Here is a 27,469-nt window from a genome sequence, read left to right on the forward strand (position 1 = left end):
TGCCTGTTACCATGCTGCTCATATGCCTGAAATAGCAGCCCCCCGATTAACTGTCAAGTCCCTACCTTTGCTTTCTTTGCGCCTCTTCTCAAAAAAATAAATAATAGAGACCTGCCTGCAAAGTTTTTATTATGAACAGCAACCCTTACACCCGTTTTCTCCCCTATGGTGACAATTCCCAAACATCCCCACCAAAAACATCAGTTAAATAATGTTTTTATCAGTTGCAAGCAACTATTGTAGATTAAAGCACAAGCATTAGAATACTTCAAGACTTTCCATCAGGCTGGATATTTAACACAACAGGTATATTTGGGGAGGGAGGCAAAAGTGTTTCTCAGTATTGTGAAGAAGTCTTCCGTCTATAAATAATTCTCTAGGCGCTGTTCTGCCGTGGTTCCAAAACTTTAGCAAGGGTAGGTTTCAGAGTGTGGTGCTGGGAGACTGCTCCTGCTCTGCCCCTTGGCCTCTAGCCTATGAGGTGCCTCAAGCTTCTATCTCATCCCCCATGCTTTTCAACATCTATGTAAAGCCACTGGGAGAGGTCATCAGGAGATTTCGGCTGAGTTGCCACCAACATCAGCTCTGTCTCACACACTACCAGCAGATCCCAAAATTGTGGAAATTGTGAACATGGGCCTGGAGGCAGTTTTGGGATGGATGAGAGCTAAGAAGCTGAAACTTAATCCCAAGAAGATGAAGGAGTTATCTCCTGTTCTAGATGGGGTTGCACTCCCTCTAAAGGAGGAGGTTTATAGCTTAGGGGTGATCCTGAATCTAGGCTTCCTGTTGGATAAACACTTGGTAGTGGTTGCCAGGAGTGTCTTTCACCAGCTTTGGCCTTCCTGGGAAGGAAATATCTTGCCACAGTAGTTCATGCCCTGTAAGTTTAGACTAATGCAATGCACTCTATGTGGGGCTGCCTTTGAAGACTGTCCAAAAGCTATATTTGATACAGAATGTGTGGCAAGAATAGTGACTGGAGTGGGTTGTAGGGAGTGGGACCACATCAATCCAGACTTGTCCCATCTGCCCTGGCCCTTCATTTGCTTCTGCACCCAATTCAAGCTGTTGTTATTGACATTTAAAGTGCTATACGGCTTGGGACCAGCATATCTTAAGGACCACCTTCTTTCATATGAATCTACCCACTCACTACAGTCATCTTTTGAGGTCCTGCTTCAGGTGCCCCCACCGTCTGAAGCTAGACAAGATGGCAACCCAAGAAAGAGCCTTCTTAGTCATGGCATCAAAACTTTAGGACTACCTTCCCTGGGACATTCCCCCGGGACACCGTTTTCTTCTATTGCTGTCTTCTGCCAGTAGGGGAAAACTTTTTTTTGTTTTGTCTTGCATATCCTCATTAACTATTATTAGCCCTGCTCCCTGTTATTTGTGTTGTGTGCATGTGTATGTGTTTATTGGATTTTTAAATACTAAATTAAAGATTGTTCTACATTTAAATTGTTTTAAATTGTTTGTAACTGTTTTAGCATTTGCTGCCGTGGGGACCTTATTTTGGATAGAAAGGCAGCAAAAATGTTTTAAATAAATGTCGAAAATGAAATAAAGGATGTCTTGCCAATTTAGTGGATTAACACTGCAATCCTATGCAGAGTTCCTCCAAAGCCAATAGATTGCAATGGGCTTAGACTGGAGTAATTCTGCATAGGATTGCACTGTATGTGATGGTGTGTGTAACACTAGTTTTAAAATGCATAAATGGCCACTAGGACAGAGTAGAAAAAATTAGCCACTCTCCCTATAAATGCTAGCAGTGAATCAGATGTCTCCCCAACACTAATCAGAATGCACAGATTGTAAATCTTTTTATCCATCCCCATTCACTTTCAGTAGAATTTGGTCTGACACGTTGCCTGCAATGTGTTTCTTTCAAGGTGAACCATGAGAACTTTCTAAGCATGTGAATGAGTCAGATAAAAGAAAAACAAAGATGGCATTCATCTGAAGGATTGTCATGACTAAATATGAAAATGTGTGGTGGGTTCACTCACCCTGTGTAGTTAAAGAAGGTATAGAAATGAAAAATTATGGTGAAATGATCAGACATGTTAAGAAAATCATTTTCTTTGTCACTAAAAATCTCAAGTTTGACCATGCTATGTTACTAAGTGGTTTATGTAAAGTACTGTAAATAAGTGTTAATAAATGTTTTATATAAAGTACTGTAAATGACCTACTGGCTATTTTATGTAACCTACATAACCTACTGGTTAAAATAACCTACTGGTTATTTTACTCTTATTTATTATGTAAAAATAAATATTTATTATGGAATAAATAAATGTTATAGTCTGCTGCAACAGTTTTGGTTCATCAGAGCAAAGCTTTCTTGAGGTTCCACTCTGTAACCAGTTAAAATTGACATCTGCCTGGCAATTGGCAAGAGCTGGGGGGAGGGGACAGAGGGGGACGCACAGTGTGGTATGTGATGTCACTTCCAGAAAAACCAGGAAATTATAATGGGTAGTTCTAGAAACCAATGGAAACTCCTCCAGCACCACATTTCAAATGAACCAACCTTCTTCCCATCAGCTTTCTTCATTATTTAATTTTCACATCCATACATGGTGATGGGGAATACCACAGTATGAATTATCTTGACCTTGGTTTCCAGTGAGACTTCCTTATACCTGAGGATCTTTTCTAGTGACTGCCCTTCCAAGACTCAATATCCTTCTGATTTCTTGGTTGCTAAAAATAATGTCAGGAATATTTTACAATATATGAACAAAAATGACAGTGTTGTGTTAATGCTGCATTAGTTTTTGAGTTCATGCTATTTCTGTGTGTTTCTAATGAAGTCGGGTGTGTTAACTGACTGCAGCAATATGTCTTGTAGTTATTGATATTGAACATTTCAATATACTTTTTTATTTTTAGGAAATTTGCTATGTTTTCCTACTTACATCCCTCAAATACTGAAGATCAAGGGAATACATGCTATATTTTAGTAGCTTGCCCCCCCGCCCCCGCATCCACCACCCAGTTGCACCTGAATTTGTTCCCCGTAAAGATAAAAGAAAGTTTGAAATTAGAACATAAGCTATTGGATTGGATCTTCTGGAGGAGCAAGACTGAGTTAGTGGTAGAGAGTCAGCTGGGATCCCATGATAAATTTCTACTAATAGAGAGGGGTATTTTTTTGACACGCCTATCACACAGCAGACCTCCCCTGCTTATTCTGTCTGTATCCCAGAAGAGCAGCATTTCAGAGAACACTTTGGACTTCAGCTGGGAAAGTTGAAGAAATGCTTTTCTTCCATTCTGCTGGCAGAAATGTCTTCCATTAGTAGCGATTTAGTGAAAGTCCAAGTTGTAGGATCCAACCCCAGTAGTTATATTTAAATGTTTATAGTATTTTCTTTTAATTAAGTCTTATAATGTGTGATTAATAATAATAGTTCAGCATTTATATCCAGAATTTCAATTGTTCAAAGCTCCATAAACTCCTTTGGTTGGATACTAACAGTGCAATCCTAAGAAGAGTTACTCCAGCCTTGTGGTGGGATTGTGCTGTAAGAATCCCATCTGGAAAGTGCTTTGCAAAGGACACTTGTTCCATTAGAGCAACTAGTAGAAGGGAGTTGTAAGATGCAACCCATTATCTCAGTAATACAATAAGCCAGTATGACTACCCTAATGGTTTTCAAGACTGTCTAATGATTTTGTTGCAAAGATAAAAATTTGATTTGGGGACTCGGTGACTCATAGCTCATGTATCACCTATACTAAATTTAATGGTAGAAAAAAAATCCCAGGATCAAATAGATACTGTAGATTGTTAAACACTCATCTGTACTACTCAAGCCTGCTATGAGTAGTCCGATCCTATTCATGCTTCTCTAGGAGTAAGCATCACTGATTACAGTGGGACTTACTTTTAAGTAAATGCATGTTGGATTGCACAAATAATACACGTCAAATGAGCATAACAATATATTTGGTGTATTTTCAAAGTGTTCCTCATACTGATGAATGCCAATTTGAAGATGTAAAAAGATCCTACATATGTATAAGTATATATAACAATCTCACTCTGCAAACTGGAGATCAGTTTTCTAAGAACAATCGTTTTTCTTTCCAAGACTGCTGATAGCACTATTTACATACTATGTAGTACATAAGTTGGATCCAGGGTCCCTGCCCTGTGTCCTGTACAGTTGAGGATTCTTCTCAAATGTGACTGTTGCACATATTGTGATTGTGGCACATATGGAGAGGGGGCTTCAGCCCTTCCCTCTGCACCACTTTTTTTGTTTGAAATAGTCCAGGGTGGAACCATTCCAGAAACTCTGGCCTATGGGCCAAATAGCACCTTCCCAGGACCATTTCAGGCTGGGAGAATGCTGTGAGCAAAAGACTGAAGGCCCTTCTCCATGCATGCCACAGTCATGATCTGAACCAGGCACCAAACACATAGGAATGGAAGAGAACTCACAACTAATTCCTGTTACACAGGACACAGAATGTGGACCCCATAACCAACCTGTGGACTCTGCAATGTTTTACAGAGTTGCTGTCATACATAGATAGATTCTTCCATAGTGAATAAAACTTGGAAGACACAAAAGTTCAGGAATGCTAAAAATGAATATTCTGATGCATTCAAAAACACAGATGCCAAGTATACTTGTAAGATTTATTGTGATGATGGGCTTTGTGCAAGGTTTTGGCTGGTACTTGGAATGTCAGAGTCTCTTATTTTTAAAGGAAAACACAGTCCTGTAAAGCTACTGATAAATACTGACTGTAACAATTAGAAATAACGAATCTCTATATTTTCCCTTTAAAATCTACATAGAGAAATGTATAGATGTATTCCCCCCCCCTGCCCCCAAGCAACTCCTATAATAGCAGAGAGGTTTTTTTAAGCCATCAAAATAATTCATTGGAAGAAAAAAACACCCCCTCATTACTGCTATTGAAAACTGGAGACAAGAAGCCACTTGAGCAGCATAGTGAAAATTTAATAGACTGCCAGCATGATGGAGAAAGGTGCTGTCAGAAACCAAAACTATATGCACTGGAAATATATGCCTATATTGTGCATGATAAGTGGTTACTAGTTACTCTGAAAGAAATTAAACTAGTATTTCACTGTCATGCTTTATGTGGAGCACTTTGAAGGCTATGCATAAATCATTTCCACATTGATCTGTTTATCCATAAATGCAGAACAGATTTAATTAATGATTAATGACAAATCAATGCATCTCCACGTACAGTAGTAGAGCAAAGTTCTGCTCTGAAAACATTTTTTTTGACCAGAAGAATGACATGGACTGCAATAGCTCTGACCACTATTTGACCTGCTTTTGAGTTCTAAGAGTAGTAAAATGAACATTTCACACCTATACACTTGATGCAACGTTTGTATCTATCAGTGTCACAAACATTGGGTTGTAGCTTGCCTCTCTGCTCAGCTAATTGGTGCAAGGAGCCTTCCTCTGATGCAAGAAACTCTTCTAGTAAGATTTTTCTAGGCACTGATATAATCAAATCCATATTGAGTTAGAATGGTATCCAAGTAAGAATCTTTCTATATCTAAGTTATCACTAGGATTTGGGAGCTACATTTATGTAGTTGTGTCTCATACCACCACAGTAATCTTTGAATTCAGCAGAACCACAGGGGCACAGACAATTGTGTTGATACATGACTGTCTTTCTAGCTTGCAGCCAGTTGATGATAGAACTCATGCAACTGGCCCCATCTTATGTTTCTGGTTCCTTAGCCTATACGTTGTGCCACTAGTCTATGTGTTCTGTCACTAGCTGAGAGTTGAGTTGTGTCTTTGTGTAAGTGTGTCTCTTCTCAGATCCGGTGAGAGGTAGGTTTGGATTTGTGTGTGTTGAATATTCATTGGAGATGTGCCTTCAGTCTGCTGTTTATTGGTTCTTTTGCCTGCTGGTGGGAGAGACGTACTTGGGAGAACAGAATGGGGAGAATAGGTGTCACAGTCTATATTGTGTGGGGTAGAAGGAGATATGATGGTGGGAAAAGAGTAGGCCAGGTTAGGGGAAGGGAAACAGGCATTTGTGTGCTGTTGCCCTTTCTGGTTCTTCTTCCTGCCAAAGTGATGATGGTAACCATATCAACAATCCACCAGGCTACAAAATCTTGTTGCTACATGCCAGGTCAGTCACAGGACAAACAGCAGCCTTCCAGGATTTAATCCTGGATGAGTGGGCTGACTTGTATGTAACACTAAGACTTGGCTGACAATACATTTGCATAGGTCTGGCAGGACGGAAGGTGTTGCTGTAGTCTACAGGGATTCTAACCCCCTAGCATAGTGCCACATCCAGGACACTTCCAGATTCGAGGCTGTGTACCTAATGTTGGGACTCAGAGACAGAAATGGGATTCTGTTGGTATACTGCCCACTGTGCTGCCCAACAGTCTCCCTGCCTGAGCTGATGGAGGTGCTCTTAGGGGTGATGCTAGGATCCCTAGGCCAATTGTACTGGGAGGCTTCAACACTCTTGCCAAGGCTGCCTTGTCAGGAGCGGCTTAGGATTTCATGGTCTCCATGACAACCAATGGGCCTGTCTCGAATAATAACTAGACCTACACATTGTGCAGGTCACACTCTTGATCTGGTATTTTGTTCTGGGTGGGAAGAATGTGATCTAAGGGTGGGGGAATATATGAAGGTCCCGTTGTCATGGACTGATCACTGTCTGCTTAGGTTTAGACATACAGGGATACCAAGAATCTGCAGGGGTGGAGGATCTATTAAAAAGGTCCAACCCCACAGCCAGATGGATCCAAATGGCTTTCTGATGGCTCTAGAGGATTTTCCTGTCGATATGATTGGTGTTCCTGTAGATGTCCTTTTATAAACATGCACAAATTGCTAAAATTAGGATTTATTTATTCACATCATTTATTCAAAAGAGATGGACTCTCCAAAATTTATTTGTAAAGTTTTTTTCAAACTTCTATATCAATATGGATCTTTAATTCCAAATGGATGTTCTCACCCTTGCCAGTTTCTGTCATTATCATTAGCTTATATTATAAATACAATTTAATTGTCTGATTCTCAAGTGAGTTTGAAAATATACCTTAGTGTTCATAAGGGTATTTATTTTTAAATTGGCAAGTTCAAAAGCAATTAGAAGTAGAATTCACAATGTTCATCTGTAATTGAATATGTCAGTCTAATATGTTTTGGGGTTAAGGAAGTCATGATAAACCCAGTAGAAGCTAGATTATCACTGCACTCACTCCTCCAAGGATCACTGTATCAAACTGTATTTATTCATTAGTCCATGCATACATAGTACAGTTAGTGTAGAATTTTTTTTTAAAAAAAAATCTGCCTTCCTTTACATAATTGCTGCAAAATTCTCAACACATTCTGCTTTTTCCCATCATGCTTATCTGCATGAAAATCCCTCTCATTAATTACCTGAGTTGCATGTTCCATATACTTGGCATTCCCCTTTGCCATGAAGATTTTTTCCAGATCTTACATCACTTTAAAAGCTGGAGCTGGATTCTTTAATATAGAAATACAAACTTCTTATATTAGGAAGTCAATATGATAGTTGATTCCATTGATTTCAAAGGGAAACATATTTCTAGGCATTAGCCCTCACCCATCCAATTGGAATACATTTTTCAGGGATAATAACTCTTACCCAAGGAATTCCCTCCTCCCAAATGTATAAAAGATTTATTTATGGTAAGTAAAATTTCTTAGATGTATTGTCGAAGGCTTTCACGGCTGGAGAATGATGGTTGTTGTGGGTTTTCCGGGCTGTATTGCCATGGTCTTGGCATTGTAGTTCCTGACATTTTGCCAGCAGCTGTGGCTGGCATCTTCAGAGGTGTAGCACCAAAAGACAGAGATCTCTCAGTGTCACAGTGTGGAAAAGATGTTGGCAGGTCATTTATATCTACTCAGGAGGGGTGGGGTTGAGCTGAGTCATCCTGTAAGAGTTTCCCAGGGTGTGGAATGCTAATGGCGGGAGGCTTCACTGTATCCTGAAGAGGTTCTTTTGCATAAAATTTCCTTTTGCATAAAATTTCCTGTATCCTGAGGAGGTTCTTTTGCATAAAATTTCTTACTTGTAAAGGTAGTAGACTGAGGCGTGAATTGGCTTGTGAGTTTGATTTCGCACTTGGGATCTACAAGGGGGGGAGGGATGTTTGGTTTGTTTACAAAAATTTAGCATTTCAGTGAGGAGAGCTAAGCCCTTGCTGAATTCCATTTCTTTCAGCATTTTTCTCCCAGTATTGCTGAATTCCCACACAAGAATCTGACCAGAGGAAAGTATGTTGCAGACACTGGCAGGGGCGGGGGGGGGGGGGAAGTAAGCTTATCTCATCTGAGTCATATTTCTGTCTATGCAGAAGATGCACAAACAGATTCATATATATTGGTCCCCCTGTGGATGCAGTTCTTTTAAATTTCAAAAAAGAGATCATGAATAAACAGTTCTTTTTGTCACTGAAAAGTAATCAGATTCTTTCACAGTTATTTCACATCTCTTAAGTATGTGTGTATTTTTCCTTTATGCTCTACTTCTATCATCTTTATATGGTAGATTGGCTGCCTTTCATTGGGGAAGAAGAAAAGTCTGGGCCTCTATTCCCCTCCATCCCAGTTTCTGCCTCCCTACCTGCCATCATAAGCAACAGAAGCCTTTGCATCCATATAGGCTAGTAGTGAAGACAGTGTCTGGGCATAGAATACACAACACACCATCTTTTGGATGAACTCAGGCCACAACTTTATTGGTTACAACCATTGAAGCATAGGGCAATGGATCCACTTCACCAAAGAGCCCCTTGCCACTTAAAGGCATGCTTCCCCAGCACACCTGCTGGGCACTGCAGGGTGGCATGATCCAGGCATCACCCTGGCCATCCCTGCCACTCAAGATGAAGCCTGTAATGTCCAACCCAGGGCCATACCCTTTGGCTTCCTCCAGACCATAAAAAGGGGGAGGAGATGAACTGCTCAGTCAGCAAAACTCACCCCAGTGAATCCAGAGCAATGCCTCAAAACTGCCACAAGAGGCAGCCGTGCCACCCAATTTCCACCAATGCTCCAATGGCTGTAGCTGTTAGACTCCAGCTCCCCACCCACCCATCTGGTTCCTGTCTAGTGCCCAGAGGAAAGAGGGAAAAAAACAGGACTCACAGCCAATCTGGTCCTGTTGGAAGAATTCGTTCCCGGCCTCCCAAAGGGCAACCAATGTGCAAAACGCCTGGGCAACTGGGAATGCACCACCCAGACCACAAGTGCCCATGGGGGCTACCCATGCCGATATGCTTGATATTGTTCTTGCCACCTCTCCAGACAGCCTGCCTCTTGCAAACTGGCTTCTGCTGCAGTAGTTGTGGCCCTGATCCTTAAGGACTGATCCTCAAATTCCCCCAGTAGGATCCCAGCAGCTGCCAACTTGGCCCGCAAGACTTGAACTTGCTAAGGAAAGATCCATCAGTGTGCACCAGTAAGAGACCATGATTGTGTGGCTTGAAGGCTAGGAAGGCTGACACTGCTTGCACAGGTAGGGTGCCCCCTACCACCAATAGACACGTCACCAAGTCCCAGTGCCCTGACAGAATGGTCCCTGGCAGAAGCATCCACCAATTCCCCAATCCAGAAGGCCCCACAGAATGCAAGGGTGAAGGTCTCTTGGAACAAGGTGGTCTCAAACTATGGCCAGCAAATGCTGGGAAGCTGGCCCAGGAGTCCCTGAATGACTGACAAGGTGACAACCTGCCTCATATCTCTGCACAGCAGCCATGCCATACCATCTCCCTACTGCCCTTCTGTCCAGGAAGCTTTTGACTGGATCCAGCAAGCACTAGGTCCTGCAGAAGAGGGAAATGGCAGATAGGTGGAGGAAAGTCTTGGGGAGTGCAGCACCTGCCACACCATGAAGCCAGGTACTGCAACATAGTGACCTCCGATGCTGGTGAGACCTCACACTTCCCTTACCTGCTGGAAAATGCCAAGAATAAGAAGACTGCCTGGCAGATGGAGCCACTGAGTTCAATACTCCTTGCATGATAAGCCATTCCCAAGTTCCCTCAGCTCCTCCAGTAAGGGGTCTGGGTGGCTTTTTGCACTAGGTGCCAAGGTCCTCCTGAAAGTGAGATAAGGCACCTGCGAGGTTATCTACACCTGCAACACAGGGTGCCGAGAAAGCAATGTTTGTGCAGAAGCAGACCAAGACAAATTTCTGAACAACACACATGACCCACTCAGAGCACTACCCCCTGATTGTTGCAACAGAAAGATACCTTCTTGTTCCAGTACAGGTCCTGCAAATGACAAACATAACTAATATTGGGAAGAATTCCAGGAATATTAGATTCCTGATAATATCCGTCCCCAGCCATGCCACAAGCCTCTACTGAGCAACCACCTTCCATCTAGATACGCCTCAAACCCTACACCCCCAAGGTATCAGAGTGCACTTGGAAGTTGGTACTCACATCCAAGGGCAGGAGGTGCCATTGAAATTGTCAAGAAAAGCACATCGTACCTGCAGGACTGCCTTTATCCTCTTGGTGATCTTTCCTGTTCCCATCTAATACATTCAATGTAGTGGCAGTGTGCTGTAGCCTCAGCAGTTGCACTTGTGAGGTGGGCTCAGAAGACCGTCCCAGGGGTCACCACCTTGTACATGAAGCTCATATGATTCAACAGGGACTGAATCTCTTTCAGGGTGCATTTTTTTGCACTTCATGTTTGAGTCAGTCATTCCTCAGATGGCTGTCAGCTTGTCCGCTAGTAGGCTGGGGGTGCTGGCTGCAGAGTCAATCAGGATGTCTGGATACACCAACCATTCTGTGAGAATCTTGGTCTTCTCATGTGCCAACTTCTCATCCAGCCTCTGAAATGCTTGATGTTGGTCAACAGATGCTGAGTCCCTGGCTGGCTCAGTGAACAAAAAAATCATCCAGACAGTGCATGACACAAGAAGAGGCACAGTGATCCTTGGCTGCCCACTCCAAGAAGGTGCTGAAAAATTTAAAGTTCGCACAGGCAACCATGCACCCCATTGGAATGGCCTTGTCCATTCACCCTACGAGGAAACATCACCAATTCATTGGTAGAATTTTAAGGTGCGGTCTGTAGAGGTGAATACGCAAGAGAACGCAGGTCCTTTCATTGTCCAGGACGAGAGAGTAATGAATTGGTGATGTTTCCTCGTAGGGTGAATGTGACACGCTCCTGAAGAAGGTGGCACGAAATCTGTGTTCGTAGCCGGCCCCAGATCGAGCGTGGCGGCCCTTCATTCCCCTCCACATTGGGAATGATATCACCTACCTGGAGGAACCTGAGATGGAAAGAACTTTATGAGAAGAAGGAATAAACAAACGAAAGAAAGTACCTAAAGGATTATAGCTGGACTGAGTTCACATCAAACCTAGCAGTTTATTTGTGTACTGCGCCGACTGTAGATATTTGTATCTTGAGGAATTCTGTGTATGAACGAGTTTGTAACATTGCTGAAAGAAGTAAGAGGCACTTGCACTTTGTAAACCAAGTATTTATTAATAAGAGAGCATTTGCACGTTGAGTATTGGTGTTTCCGGCAGGGAATTTTCCCTTCTTTGCTTCAACCTCCAGGTGGTGGCTGAAATCTCCTGTAGAAAATGGCTGCTTTAGAGGGTGGCCTATTGAGGCTCCTCCTCTCCCCAAACCCTGCACTTTCTAGGCTCCTCCCCCCAAATCTACAGGAATTTCCCACTCTGGAACTGGCAACCCTATCTGCTGCCCCTTCTATCTCTTGCTGTCCAAAGAAATTAAACCAGACAGTGAAGTACCAGAATAACCACAAAATGAGAAGGCTTCCTGCCTTTCTGTTTACAAATCAGCTATAACTACTGCATAGCTTGTTCACTGCTCTTTAATATAGAAGCAATGACATGATTTCTTGCAATATGGACATTTGGCATTCTGGGCTCTGAGTCAACTTATTTGTACCTTGGCAGAATCTTGAGGCTATTGAGTATGTCCTAGTGGTTCTTTATATGCAATGTCTCTCTTCTTTCCATTCAGTTTGGTAGACTTCTCAATTCAACAATAAAGGTAAAGGGAGCAGACGAGCATGAAGAAACTTTTGTTCTAAGCTACTTGACTGTTGATCAGAAATGATTAAAGCAAAAAAATGGACTCCTGATCTCTAAGAAAGCCCAAACAAAATACCTCGTTCCTGTTCCCATGTAATCATTTGATAATATTCATGAAATGAAAATTCAATTTTGTTTCTGAAATGTCATCAATGGGTTCGTAGGGTAATGAGTTTGCAGCCAAGGCAGGGCCACCTGGACTTCAAGGGTCCCAGTAATCTTTTTTGGGCCCTATCTGTCTGACCTGGGCCCTGACACACTGTTTCCCTAGGATTTTTCTAGGTAGCGATACTTAATGTAGCTCGGTCTCTGACAAGATAATACTATAGTTGAAACTATGCTTCTAAGAACTAAATTAGAATCCCATGTTGCTTCTCTTGATATAGCTGAAAGATTCCAAGTGATAAGTGGATGGAGTCACACACATAAACCAAGAGCATGAAATCTCCTGCAGGAGCATTGATTAAATGTGCCAATACTACAGAGAGAGAGAAAAGCTATGCTCTGAAATTTAAAGGGATCATGAAAAATTCATATGTTAAGTATACCTGATAACATAAATGGAACTCAGCTAGCAGATGAGATTTCCTGTTAGTGATCTCACAGTATAGCTATTCCTATATCGACCTCCAACATATTATTTTAAATATTTCATTGAATTCCTGTTGAATAATCCCTTCAATAGATGGCTCTAGAATGCTTCTTGATGTTTTAAAACAATATTAATGATTTCAACATTGACTACTTCAGACTTGTACTCTCAATTATCAGTGGTTCCTGCTTAGTCCTCCAGTACTACAAGTCCACTCACTGTAGCAATACTATTATATCATAGAATTTTGCTCCATGCTTTTTCTTGCTCAAGAAGAGGCAATTTGTATGGAGACACTTGGGGAGAAAAAAGTCTGTGCTGATGTGAGAGTCTCTGTAATTTAGGGTTTCCAGGTCCCCTTACCTTCCCGGCAGGAGGGGAGGACCTGGCACTCACATTTTGGAGCATGAGCTCTCCCAGGGCACTGCGATGACATAACTTCCAGTAAGTGAATGCATAGGGGCCAGGAGTGCTCCTGTGATTCACAACGGGCCAATTTGGGCCCCAAACGAGCCCCATTTGCAGCTCAAATTGGCCCGCTGCAGCTCAAATTGGCCCGCTGCAGTTTGCAGCTCAAATTGGCCCGCTGCAAATTGGCCCACTGCAAAGCACGGGAGTGCTCCTGGGGCAGTGTGATACGTCATTCCTGGGAGTGTTGCACCACCCTGGGAGTGCTTATTCCTCTGCCTCTCCACCACCACCAGCCAGATGAGTGATGGTGAGGGCAGAGGGTAGGAGTGGGGTATCCTCCACCTCTAGCAGGGGGCCTGGGATCCCTACAGTGACGGATTTTTGTACGTCACTGAAATTTTGAGCAGGGTTCACTGCATTGCACTCTGCAGAATGGGCAAAGCAGTTCTGATGCTGGGTCTTATGCAACACCACACTTGTTACACTATGATCCTTCTTCCCAGTTCATTCAGCCGGAGATCCATATCCAAACTTGAGAAGAGTTCCTAGCTCTTCTCTCATGGATTGTTCTGCATTATGCTTCATAGGCCACAGCCTTATAACCATGATGGCAGTGTTATGGGTGGTAAGAATAATAACGTAGTAGTTTTCTCAAACAGTCCATTGAAGGTTTTTGTTATCCAACTTACTGTCTGGGCTGGGGAAGTTACATGCAAAAGAGGATAATTGAGGGCGGAGTGGGGGAATTGCAAAGAAAAATACGCCTACAGTTAATTGATCTTAATAAAAGAAGAGCTAGTTTGGAGCCAATACATGTCTTGAGCAGAGTATAATGTGAATGGCAGAATAATCTGATCTCATCTTCTTAATGGCCTCAACAACAACAAAAATAGATGCTCAAGTTTAACTCACCAAGTGCTTCTCTAAGACATCATCTAAATCCAACTGCAGATTTCAACTGCAGTCACTTTTCATTTTCTCCCCATGTGTGAGGAAACACATTCATAACATGAAGGGAAGAAAGGGGTTAAAAAATATCTCCTTGCCCAGACATGTAACTAAAAATATGCTACAATTAGATAATTTCATGGACTGGGAGATATAGCCTATTTGACATCAGTATGAACAAAGCCTGTATTCTCTGGCCCTCTTATCCAACTGTTTGACATTTTGCACAAAGATCTTTTCTCTCTCCATATTCCATTTAAGCAAGCAGTCTTTTAAAGCATTTAATTCATGAGAATTCTGGCTCTGATCATCCCTTTAATGAAGACAGTCAGAAATATAAAAGAGACTAATCCATGCAGACGACACAATAAGGATTTGGTTTGGGATTCATCCTCTTCTACTTCTTTAAAACCAGTTTCTATACAAGACTTTTACATGTCATGTTCTGGTTTGTTCTGGAAAAAATAAATGGGAAAAATCAATGATGTCCATGTCATTTATCAAGATGTGGCAGATTTTTTTAAAAAATCACCTTTCATTGAAAGGATCATTCCCCACAATATTAAATAGTCAGCAAAGAGAAAATATCTCAGATGACTGCGGGGAGGGTGTCTCGTGACTTTCAGATGTAGTTATTTGGGAGATGAGAAGGGTAGCGACGAAATGTGGGGCATAAAAAGCACCATTACTCATGCAGATTAAATATAAACATTTATATCTTGGCTAGTATGTAGTATAAAAGAGGGGTGCACCAACACACAGAGACAAAGAAGTTGGCAAGCCTCTACCTTGTACTAAACCTGAAAAGTCTAATATCATTTTTAAAAATCTGATATGTGTTGAGATAAGTCTCCTTTAGTCACTACATACAGGCTCACAACAGATACGTTTCTCCTTTTTGTCTCATTTTAGCTTCCTGCTTGCGCGTTGGCTGCACAAGTGCAAACACACGCTCTTCTTTTCAAGGGGACAAGGCTTTGGGCAGCTGTTTTTGTATGTAACAGCTCCAAAATTAGACAGAAAACACAGTCCTCCCTCTAAACCATTGAACAACTGATTTTGAGAGCATGCAACAATGGGGTTCTGTGTTTATAGACCTTACTGGGCAGCTGCACATGGACACAAACACCGTTCTTTTTGCATTATCCCCAAACCCGCTCATCCAATGAATTTCTCCTCAAGCAAGAAAGCAAGTATTGGTGGTGGTTGGGTGCACACAATGGCAGAAAAAATGCCACGCCACACCAGCATAATGCACAAGCAGGAGAACACTCCATTGCCAACTGGTCCAGCACAGCACAGTGAAATTTGTAAAAAATTCCTGCTTTGGTGATAAAGCCAATAAACTTTATCTTTGAGTCCTGCTATTATGTAATGTTTCCTTGTGTGTTGCAGTTTCATTTCCACAATGAGGGGGCATTTGGGCAAATTCTCCTCCCTAATCTGCCAGGAACCCATGCCATGGTGGGAATCTCTGTTTAAACCTGCCAGCCTGTCCTTGCATTGTTTGCAAAAGCATACAGAATAGGAGGGCTAGATGCTGTTTTTTCCTTCACGGGACAGGAAATAGAAGGAGGCCCTCTTTTTTCCTATTTTTCTAATAAAAAATGGGAATAATAATAAGTGGAGGACTGTTGTCCTCCACTAGAGATGGGCACGAACAGCAATACAAACTTTAAAAAAGGCACAAAGAGCCTAATCTAGGTATGTCAAGATATCTGACAAAGAGGCCTTTGGCTAAGAAAAAATGATACCACAATAAATGTGTTAGCCTTTGAGACTCTTTGTTGTTTTGGCTACAACCGACTAACAGAACTTCCCCTCTGAAATTATAAATGTTTCATTTCTTCTTATCTTTCAGTATTTGAATTCAAAGACTGGGAGTTGGTACATGACATGGGAATATGGACATCTGAATCAATAAATATATACAGCCAAATAACAAGATTACACCTAGTATGCCGGAACATAGGTGTGATTGTGCACAAAAATGGCAGAGTCCAGTGGCACCCTAAAGACTAATGACATTATTGATAGCATAATCTTTCAGTACTAGAACTCATTTTGTCAGATACTGATGGGTATTGATGAAGAAAAGTGTAAATACTAAACAGTAGCACCAAAGGGCAAGAAATGCAAAGGCTAGCTGATATATCTGTGCAAAGCTGAAAGGTATACCAAAACACATTCACAACAGCAGCCGCTATCTCATGATAATAGTTTAATGCCGCTAGTAGTAAATGAACACACAATCCCAGCAGATTCTAGAATTTTGCGTTCTGTGATTTTTGAAGATGTTTCCATTTTTCCATATGTTGGCACTGCATATTTGGGGGACACATCCTCAGAGATGGTTGTGCTAGTTTTTTGCAAAAGATGGTCCAAATTATTGTTGCAAATCAAATGCATATTGCTTTCCACAAGTGCATATTGTGGGTCACACTCAGTAGCACAAAGAACAAAATTAGGGTTGTGTATCATGCTGAAAGGCTTGATCTGGAGCAGCTGCTTAATACTGCAGCAATATGGCCTTAAATCTCTAGATGGCAACTAATTATTATAATGGCCATATTTTCAACTGAGCAAAGGCTGAAGGGAAAGCAATGCTGGCTCCATCCACCAACTCACTCCCACACGTCAAAACATGGGCAAAGGGTTTTTTTCTCTTTTACTTCTCTCCTTTAGCATAAACAGCAGCAGATTATGGTTAACTTTCTGCCTTAGCTTGGACATAATAATGAAAACTGAGTTGATCATAAGAAGAGAGCTCTGCCAAATTCTCCCATGATATTTATATCACTGAGTACCCTTCATTCAGAGGCAGTAGCACAAACAGGAGCCATACGTTATCATATATTGTTGTCATTATTTGCACCTGGGATTTTCCTTTCCTCTCCTGTTACTATGGCTATCCTAGTCTACTGTTGTACAACTCCACATAAGAAACCTTTAACATGGAGCTATACGCCTAGAACTGGACACCTTGGACCCGGCCAAGGAGTGGCAGGAGTAATGATGTTAGGCATCCCAGCTCATTGCCTGCTAATACTTCAATGGGAGGAAATGGGAGGGAACATGTCTGTGCTGGCCTCAAGCCAACATACTAACATCACTTCCAGTAAAAAAACAGAAGTGACACTGTGGTTTTACCATAGAGGTTTTTGTAAAATGATAAAGTTTCTAGATGCCACTTTTGTTTTTTTACTGAAGGTGACATCAGTGCACCGATGCAATGTAGAACATCAAGCCCCAACCCCCAAGTCATCCTGGGTTGTGTCAGCTGTAGCCTGGCAATCCTAGGCAGGAAAAAGGGGTGGAACCATGGGTTAGATCCAGGGCTTCTTTTCAGCTGGAATGCTGTGGAACGACTCTTAAAAATACTCACATGGCTGGTAGATATTTGGGCCCGAAATAGTCAGGATCAGGCCACTGCCAGGCAGGGGAGTGCTCTCCCGTGTAGCAGCAGCCCATTCCAGGCCATTTCGGGCCCATTTTGGAAACTGAATGTTGGCAGGAAAGTCTGCTTCACGAGGGAAGAGTGAAGGGGGGGTTCCATCTTAGTATGAATGGGGCAAGTGATGCTATTCAGAGCTGCTGAAAGGTCAGTGGTCTAAAGGAACAAAATTCTGTGAACCGACATCGCATGTGGCCTCCAGAGCCGGGCAATTTATGTGATTTGTTTTCATATGATATTTGGGCTGGATCTGGATGATGTGAGGGTAGGCCTGGAAGGAATCTTGTTGTGACGGCCTATGACAGATCTTGGCAAGTTAGATGTTATCTCAATGTTGCTGACAACACTTCATGTTGTTCGGTGCCTTCCATGCATGACTAATGTGGGAGAATTATCAGTTGTCAATATCATGATTGACAGATGGCGATGCAGTTGCCAGGGTGTCTCTTTCATGGTTGCTGTGTTATACTGTCATTGTGATTGACTTTGCTGCAGGGGGATCACAAGAAACAAAGCATCATGGGTTGCTATCCAAGTACTATGAATTGGTCTGTCACTGTGGCATTCAATGTGGAGTCAAAACTTGATACAAATATGTTATTTAATGGCTCTGGACGTTTCCAGAATGGGAGTTGCTAATAGGAGATGGTTTCCTGAATTTTCCGATTCCTGTGTTCAAGAACCCACCAGAGTTTGGAAAGAGTGACCCCCTCCATTTGAGAGGCAGACAGGCATAAGTGTGAAGGAGAACAAGAGGAGTGGGAGAGAGTGCTATGAAAAATGCAGCATCTCTCTTCATTTTTCTATGGAGGCCTATGTAGGATAGTGAGTAGGTTTGCCACTGTATAGGAGTGCCACTTTGCCTTCACTTGTGCTCTATTTATGCATTTGTAAATAAATCAGACATTACAAAAGTGCCATTGCTCATTCCCCAAAGGAAATCAAACCCAGGTAGCTTTACTCCTGGAACTTCTTGCCATTCAGGACAGTGAGGGACATATAACAATGTAATGAAACAAATATTTCCTCCCTTAGAAAAAAACAGAATAAAATGTGAGCCAGTGTGGTTTGGTGTATCGGTTAGAGTGACGGACTGGGTCTGTGCAGGCCAAAGTTCAAATTGCCATGGAAAGATTCACTAAGTAACCTTGTGCAAGTCATTCTTGTAAAAGAAAGGAAAAACGTAAGCACCTTGGAAGAAAGGTGGGATTCCAAATGTAATAAATAAAGGAATTCTTTGGAACCTATGTGTTCTTTGAGATCAGAGAAAGATCTGGGAACAGGGAACATCCTAAAAAGGTGATAATCTTTGTGAACCAATGGAATGTCAATTTTAATATTGTATTTATTTATTTATTTCACAGAATTTATATCCTGCCTTTTATGCACTCATAAGGGCCACCAAGTCAGCTAACCAATTAAACATACATAATAAAATCACATTTTAAAACTATTCAAACCAAACCAAACATCAACAAAACACATCATTAAAACAGTTAAACCAAAGCTAAAAACATAGACGGACATTTAGAAAACAATAAAAACAATTAAAACGTTGGGCATGAAGGAGGAATCACTGAGGAAATGCCAAATGAAACAAAAAAAAGTCTTCACTCAGTGGCAGAAGATGGCAACAAGGAGAAAGACAAACCTCTCTGGGGAGAGAGTTCCAGAGTTTTAGTTCCACAACAGAAATGGCTCTCTCCTGAGCTGCCACTAGCCTAATCTCAGAAGGTGGGGGCACCCATAGCAGGGCCTCCAAAGATGATGCAGTGGTTCAGTATGTTCATAAGGGAGTGGGCAGTCCTTCAGGTCCCAAACCATACAGGATTTTGAAGGTCAACATTGAATTGTGCCTGGAAACAGATTGGGAGCCAGTATAGATGAACCAAGACTGGAGTACTGGGTACTAATCAGTACCCTGCCTGCAGCACCCTGAACTACGCTTTACCACAGCTACCACCTGCTTATCCAGCAATAGGCCTGTACCCAAGAGCACCTCCAGATGAGCCTGTTCTTTCAAGGGGCGAGCAACCCCATCTAGAATGAGTTACACTTTAAATCCTAAGTCAAACCTTTCACTCTCCAGAAACATTACTGCTACGTTTTAAGTTCAAGCATATTCACACAGATTATTGCATTGTAATTAGGATGTGCGCTTTGGGTTTCAGAAACCCGAAGCAAACCCGAATCAACCCCAATTTGGGTTGATCTGTGATTCTTGAATCGGCCCCAACAGAGCAACCTGAAGCGATTCGGGTTGCTTCAGGTTACTCTGTGAAGACTTTTTCCCCTTGCTGCAGCAAGAGGGAAAAGGCTTCAAAGAGCTCTTCCCTCTCCTGTGTTTAGGAGAGGAAGGGGGAGAGGGTGGTGACTGGTGAGGGCTTGTGAGTCAGGGAAGGGACTGATTAGCTGAGATAAAAAGCCAGTCGCTGCAGCAGCAGGCTCTTCTGTTCCTGATTGGGTGATTCTCTGGGAATACATTATTTTTTAAATCTTTTTTTCAATGCTGCTGCAGTGACTGGCTGGTCTGAATTCGGAGCTTGTCTGACTTAAGCCCTAAATCCAAGAAATAAAATTTTTACAAAATATTTTTGGTGTGTGATTCTCTGGTGTGATGTTAGATTTCATTTCAATGTGGGACTGTATGTTGTGTGATCTGAACGTGCTATTAATGCTGTTGCCTGCCCTCATCCCGCTTGTGGGGAGGGTGAGCCAGAAATCCAAGAAATAAATGTTAAAAAAATTATTTTGGTGTGTGATTCTCTGGCATGATGTTAAATTTAGTTTCGATGTGGGACTGTATGTTGTGTGATCTGAATGTGCTATTAATGCTGTTGCCCACCCTCAGCCCACTTGTGGGGAGGGTGGGTGAGAAATTCAAGAAATAAAATTTTAAAAAAATATTTTTGGTGTGTCTTTAGTTTTTTTGGTGTGTTTTTGATTCTCTGGTGTGATGGTGGGGGTTGCTTTAATCTAGGACTGTAAATTGTGATTTAACATTGATGTGATGTTTTAAATGCTGTTACCAAGATATATTTTTTAAAAAATTAATGTGTGTGTGTTTGTGTGATTCTCTGTTGTGATGGTTGGCCCCATAGAGAATCATAGAGAGTGACTGGCCAGCCTGCTCTGGGGGTGTTGGGGAATTTTGAGGTGTTTCTTTGCTTCTGTTGTGCTTTCCCAGGGATGAGCATGCATTCAGGAGTGTGCCTCTGCTGTGGCACCCCTGCTCTGTGCATAAGTACCCCTGGGAAAGAAATTTTAAAAGTTCTCATCATAGAGAAACATGGGGAGCGGCTGGCCAGCCATCACTGGGGTGGGGGGGGTGCTGGGGAATTTTGGGGAGTTTGTCTTTGATTTTGTTGGGCTTTTGGGGGGTTGATTGAAAGGGGGTTTCTGCCTGTGGCCATGGATGCCACATTCCATGTGTTTCTACTGTGGGAGTCTGGATTTTCCCACAATAGGAACAAACAACTGGGGTGGCTGGGGTGGTCCACCCTCTTTGGGGGGCCATTACATGCCCCCCAAGTCCAATCTCCCTGAAACATGGGAGGCCATGGGAAGAGGGTTGGTAGAGGGTCCTCTGTGTCAGAACCGTGGCTAGATAATATCCTTACTCCAGTCTGCCTTCTGCAATTAGACAATAGTCCATTGTTTCCAAAAAGCATTTAATGAAGAAAAAGATAATTATAGTCCACTGGCCTGAATGCAATATTCAGGTTGGTACATATGCATTGTTACCAATGACTAGCAAAGCATGAGGTACAAAGTAACAGATCACAGAAGGCCCAACCTCCCCCCATAGTTCTCAAAACATTCCCTTTGAAGTTAGGATAGCGAAAGTTCCCAAGGCCGGTTCTTGGTGGAACGTCGGTAGCCAAAACAATCTTCTTCTGTGAGATAGCTGCCTGGGAACCTTGGCACCTGTGGAGAAAGCGCTTAAACACTGAAAGGATTAAATATGGAGTCGGTTAAGCAAAGCAGCACAATACAGCAGTTGGAACCTGACACTCTGAAGGTTTGGTGCATTTTGCTTCAAAAATGCCACCCTCAGCCTCCTAGAACTGCCCATTTGGTTGGGGCTGAATTTAATGAATGGTTCTCTGGAGAGGTTCATCCCCTTTCATCAGTTTGGCTGTATTGAGGGAGGTTGATCATTAGTTCACTTCTAGTTGCTCACTCACTTGCTTCATATGGTTCTGTGTATTTTAAATCAATTTTTTCTTATTGTGATTCTCTGGTGTGAAGTTAGTCCTCAAAGGGAATAATGTGGTTGGGGATCTTCTTTGGGGGTACATAACTTGGCCCCCTGAAGTCCAATCTCCCTGAAACTTGGGACACCATGGAAGGAGGGTTGGGAGAGGGTCCCCTGAATGTTTGGTGCATTTTGCTTCCAAAATGCCACCCCCAGCCTCCTGGGAACCGTTCCCCCAATTTTTCCCATAGGAAACAATGGAGATAGGCGGCGGCATGACATGTCCCCCAGAAGTCTAATCTCCATGATACATGGGTGGCCATGAGAGGAGGGTTCAGAGAAGGTCCCCTGAAAATTTGGTGTAATTAGGGAAGAAAATGCCCCCCAGGCCCCCGGATAGCCGGAAACAGCATTTCCCATTGGAAACAATGGCTGAATCTTCCCTAATAAACCCGAATCAGCTTAAATACTTGAATGCAAAGCAGCTTGCCACTTCGGGTTTTGGATTTACCCAAATTTTTTCCTGCTCTGGGTAAACCAGAAGCAGGAAACCCAAATCTTTTGGGGGTGCACACCCCTAGTTGTAATCATTACAACAGCCCTATAAGATAGGCCAGTATTATTATCATCTCAATATTGCAGGTTTGGGTGAGGCTAAGCAAGAGTAGCTTGCTTAATACCACCTAGATCTCACTTGCATAGAAGAATCTCCCAGATCACAGCTGATATCACACTACAGTGCACAAGTTTTCACATTATTCCATGTTAAAAAGATACTCCACACACCAGTGTTATTATTGAATTGCAATGCTTTCAAAGACACAAAAAGCAGAAGTTTTACCTGAAAATTTCCATGAAATAATATAATAGCTTTGACATGTTGCTTGAATCAGCAAGCACACTAATAATGTGGCCACAAAGTCAATATGTCCTGTCGCATCCACTGAGCAATACTTGTAAAATTGTTACAAACAGAAGTTAAATCAAAGGTCCTTGCACAAGAGGCCATAAACACCTACCATAAAATGGCATTCAGCTAGGATTACATGTGGTTGAGGTAACTCATTCTGTCTGCCCATGTTTGTGTGTTATGTGTGTACTTTGTGGCTCGTTTCTCATACCAATGATGCCTAATGCAAAACAGGGATTAACAGGTTTGTTTCAAGTAGCTGTTGAGACAGAGAAAACTAAATGCATGTGTGTTGCAGGAATTAGATGTTGCCGGGGCGGGGGGGGTGGGAAATAACATCACCAGAAATAAAAGGAGTATGAACAGTTGCCAAGATCCAGACTATACACAGAACCAGAGATGGGCATGTTACTTTGGATTGCTGCTCAAAGAAACCAAACTATTTCGGACTAGAGCATCAAAACGCATATTCAATTTGAGTTGAAATCTGAGTTCTCTGAGATCTTGGAACATTACCCTGCACCTGATGATGTCATCATAAACACTGTGGGGCTCAGGAGCCACCCTGAATTTTCCTTCTTCTCTTCCACCCCACCTCAATTTACTTGCTGTGCTGCTGGGAAGTGGTGTGAGCACTACAGTCACAAGGAAGGGGAAATTCTTGCAGCTGTCCCATCAGCTGTCTTTCTCCCCTGTATTCTTTGTCCTCAAGTACATTCTAGGAATTGTAGTGCCCAAAGTACCTGATGTGGCATTGTAGGAATAAATAGGGAAGAGGGAGAGGAAGTACAGGAATAAAGGAAGCGGCTGACTTACCAGCAAGCTGGGTTGGCACCTGGGGCCGGACGGTGTGGAGGCGGGACCAGAGTGGAGGCAGAGCGTCCATCCTATGAGGGTCCAGCCGCATGGTCAGCGCCATTGCTGTTCGAGCATCTGCCGGATCAACGTGCACCCTCCCACCCTCCGCAGACTTAGAGCTATTGAGGGGGCTCTGTCACAACTTTATGGGTTGGCGGTTTTGAGGCATTGGGCCGGATCCCATCAGGGTGAGCTGGCCTGCAGGACTGCTCACCCCGACGGAGTTGGAAGCAAAGGTCGCCAGGCAGAGCCGGCGATGGAGCAGAATGAGCCGATGGGCCAGCGGGAGGCTGGCGGGGGATGCATCGGTCGGCAGGAAGGCCTACGATGTCAACGGGGATCCAGCCCAGATGCCAGGCCAATGCTCCATACAGCTGTAATCAATAAAGCTGTGGCCATTTCTAACCCACGCAATTGTCTGGTGTGATTATTTAGCCGTAACGCAGACCGGCATAGCCCCTAGGTGACAAAGAAAGATGGAGAAACAATGGTGAAATCACTCCCTGTCAACAGATCAGATAAAGTGGTGTGTGAGAGGAGAAAGGGGAAGCAACGTTCTTTGGTGGATCACATTTGCTATCCAATGTAGAAAGGAATGCTGCAGTAGGGAAGTTCATATCATTTTAAAGATAGAGAGCTTTTCAAGCTGTTGAAGCTTGTATTCAGAGCCAAAGAGAATGAACTTCATTCGCATCTGCCTAGAACAAGTCTGAATCCTCTACAAGAGGACAATCAGGCTGCTGTTGAAGGCACAGAAGCAAGCCCCATTTAAAAAATAAGATTTCACTGCTAAGAAATGTCATACCCCCATGCTCACGGGTTTTACTAGCCACTCAGAAGCTTCACACCTGCGAGGAGTTGTTGGTAGCTGTGGCCCTAGAAACCCCATCCATCACTCTCAACTAGAGATGGGCATGAACCAAAATATGAACCAAAGTTCGTTACAAACAGGGCCGATTCGTGGTTCGTGCACTGGTGGTTGGTAAGAGCCCATTTATGACGAACCGCCATGAACTTTAGGCTGGTTTGTTTGGTTTGTTTTTTGGTTTTCCTAGGCAACAAGGGATGGACTTTCTGTGGACCTTCTGCTGACCCGGAAGTGGCCTTCTGCTGGCCCAGAAGTGACCTTCTGCTGACCTGGAAGTAGCGATTTGCTGACCTGGATGTGACGTTTTCACAAACCAAATGAACTGGTTCACAAACTGGGGTAGGTTCGTGAAAGTTTGTGGTTAGTTCATGCCCATCTCTACTCTCAACACCTGAAGACATTTCCTCCAAAGCAGTCATTTTCTCCAGGGGAGCTGATCTTTGTTATCTGGAAATTAACTGTAATTCTAAGAGATCTCCTGGCTTTACCTGGAGGTTGGCAATCCTATCCAGTTTGGTGTAGTGGTTAAGAGTGGTGGGACCCTAATCTGGAGAACAGGGTTTGATTCCCCACTCCCCCACTCCTCCACTTGAAGCCAGCTGGGTGACCTTGGGTCAGTCACCTCCAGAGCTCTCTCAGCCCCACCCACCTCACAGGCTTCTCCCCCCCCCCCCCGCCCGTGCATGAGTGCATTGAAGCCCTCTGGGAAATGGCATTGTCTCTCTGGCAGTTGAGGACTTAAAAGGGAGATCTCTTCCATCCCTGCCTATCAAGCTTTGGAAATATTTGGAAGGGAGTCTTAAAACATAGGCTGCAAGTCAAAAGACACTTCTCTGGGAATAAGCACTATTGAATAATACAGGACTTACATCTGGGTAGACATGCTGAAGTACATCTTGGTTTGTTTTGCAGCATTACCCAGGCACTGGTCTGACTCCACCCCCATCATCAGTGCCCTTTGGATTGCTTTGAGTAAAAGTGCTGTGGGAAAGGGGGGCTAATGGTCTATTCAATAAATCAAACTTGATAAAAGCCTTGAAGACTGCAGTTATACACTGCAATTCTAAGGACACTTTCCTGGGAATAAGCACAAGGAAACTTGGCATTTATTGGACTATAGAAAAAGGAAAAAAAGTGATCATAAAGCAGGATTGTTTTTAATGCCATTTCCTCTACCGTATTTTCCCATAGTGTGCACCCACCAACCCTTGCCTTCTTCATGGTCCATTGTTGGATATTTATATAGTGTAACTGAGGAAAAAATCGTGGGTCAATTGTTTAGAGGGAAGCCTGTGTTCTGTGAGATTTTGGTGCAGTTAAGGGAAAAAACAGCTCCTTCAAACAGCCTGGAAGCCAGGGGCCAAAGCTCATGATAAGGAAAAACACAAATAGATGAGATCCAAAATGGCAATGCTTCAGCCAGAAAAAAAACATAATAGTGCATAGTTGGTTCAGAACCCCTGGATCCAAAACTGAAATGGAATTTTTTTCAGTGCACGCCCCTATTTGTAAATAGACATGCCAAGCATTTTTATTGCTAAAGAGCAGCTATGGGGATCCCGTTAGATCAGAGCCATGGTGTTGGAAGAGATTTTTTAAATCCCTTTTCTCTTGGGCCATTTTCACAATCTTTAAGTTCCCCCTCAAGCTTCTATGTGCCCCTTTGGGGGAAACAAAGAGATTTTTTTCTATATTGCTTGAGAGTTCCCCTCTCCCCACAGGGCAAAGGGTAGTTCAAAGTCAAGAAACTGGTGCTATGGGAAGGGGTATCTTTTAATTTTAAAAAATCTCTATGGATGATGATGATGATGATGATAACATTCACTTTATATTCCACCCTTCAAGACAACTTAACACCCACTCAGAGTGGTTTACAAAGTATGTTGTTATTATCCCCACAACAATCAGCCTGTGAGGTGGGTGGGGCTGAGAGAGCTCTGGAGGTGACTGACCCAAGGTCACCCAGTTGGCTTCAAGTGGAGGAGTAGGGAATCAAACACTGTTCTCCAAATTAGGGTCCCACCACTCTTAACCACTACACCAAACTGGATAGGGTTGCCAACCTCCAGGTAAAGCCAGGAGATCTCTTAGAATTACAGTTAATTTCCAGATAACAAAGATCAGCTCCCCTGGAGAAAATGACTGCTTTGGAGGGTATTATATTCTTCTGGGCTTCAGCCCTTCCGAAATCCCACCCTTCCAGATTTCATTCCCCAAATGTCCAGGTATTCCCAAACCCAGAGCTGCAACCCTATGGCTCAGTTCTGAATTGCCCCCCCCCCCTCCGATGCTATTTTAACTGTTAAAAATGCTGGGAGGTCTATTCACAGCACTTCTAGCACAATTCTCTGTAAAAAATAATCTAGTTCAACTAGGATAGAAGAAAAGTAGTCCGCCAGTACCCTGCCCCTGGCCTGGCATGAAATACTCTTACAGAGGTCGATGGATGACACAGCTGCAGCATAGTAAGAAACAGAGCACAGGTGAAACTTGTCTGTAAAAAGGTGAAAATAGTATAGTATAGAACTAGTATAGAAAAGTCAACAGACAGAGCCAAGCTACAAGTGATACCTGACACAGGTTGGACACTTGTCAGCTTACCTCAAGTTTTGATGGGAAATGTAGGCGTCCTGGTCTTGCAGCTTGGCTCTCCGACTGCTGTCCAATGGACTTTTTGGCTCTTGTCAATGAATGTTCGTGTTTTTAAAGCACATCCCCACATTTCCTGGCCAAACTTCCTTCTCTCCTTCTCAAAATCAAAGAGAAAAATGCAAGAGGATATTGTGGTGTGAGAGCTCCCCTTCACAAACTTTAACAAGCCTCAGAATGTTGGAGAAGAGACTTCCAGTGGCAGGAAAAAATGTATTTATGCTTGAAAAGAATGCAAGCTGTATTTACTTGTATTCTGTGAAAAATGTTTATAGCATGGTAGTTTGCATAATTTATAAAACACTATGCAAATAGTAAGTGTGCAGAAAGAATTTTGGAAAGCTAACATTTGCTACTGATTTTATATTTAGTGCTTTAGAGTGCAGCCTCATTTCTGAATAGTCTCAAACACATTCAAAAGCATATAATTAAGATAATCAGGTGTTTAGAT

This window comes from Eublepharis macularius, chromosome 4 (genome assembly GCF_028583425.1).
Source record: "Eublepharis macularius isolate TG4126 chromosome 4, MPM_Emac_v1.0, whole genome shotgun sequence".
In the NCBI taxonomy this organism is placed as follows: domain Eukaryota; kingdom Metazoa; phylum Chordata; class Lepidosauria; order Squamata; family Eublepharidae; genus Eublepharis; species Eublepharis macularius.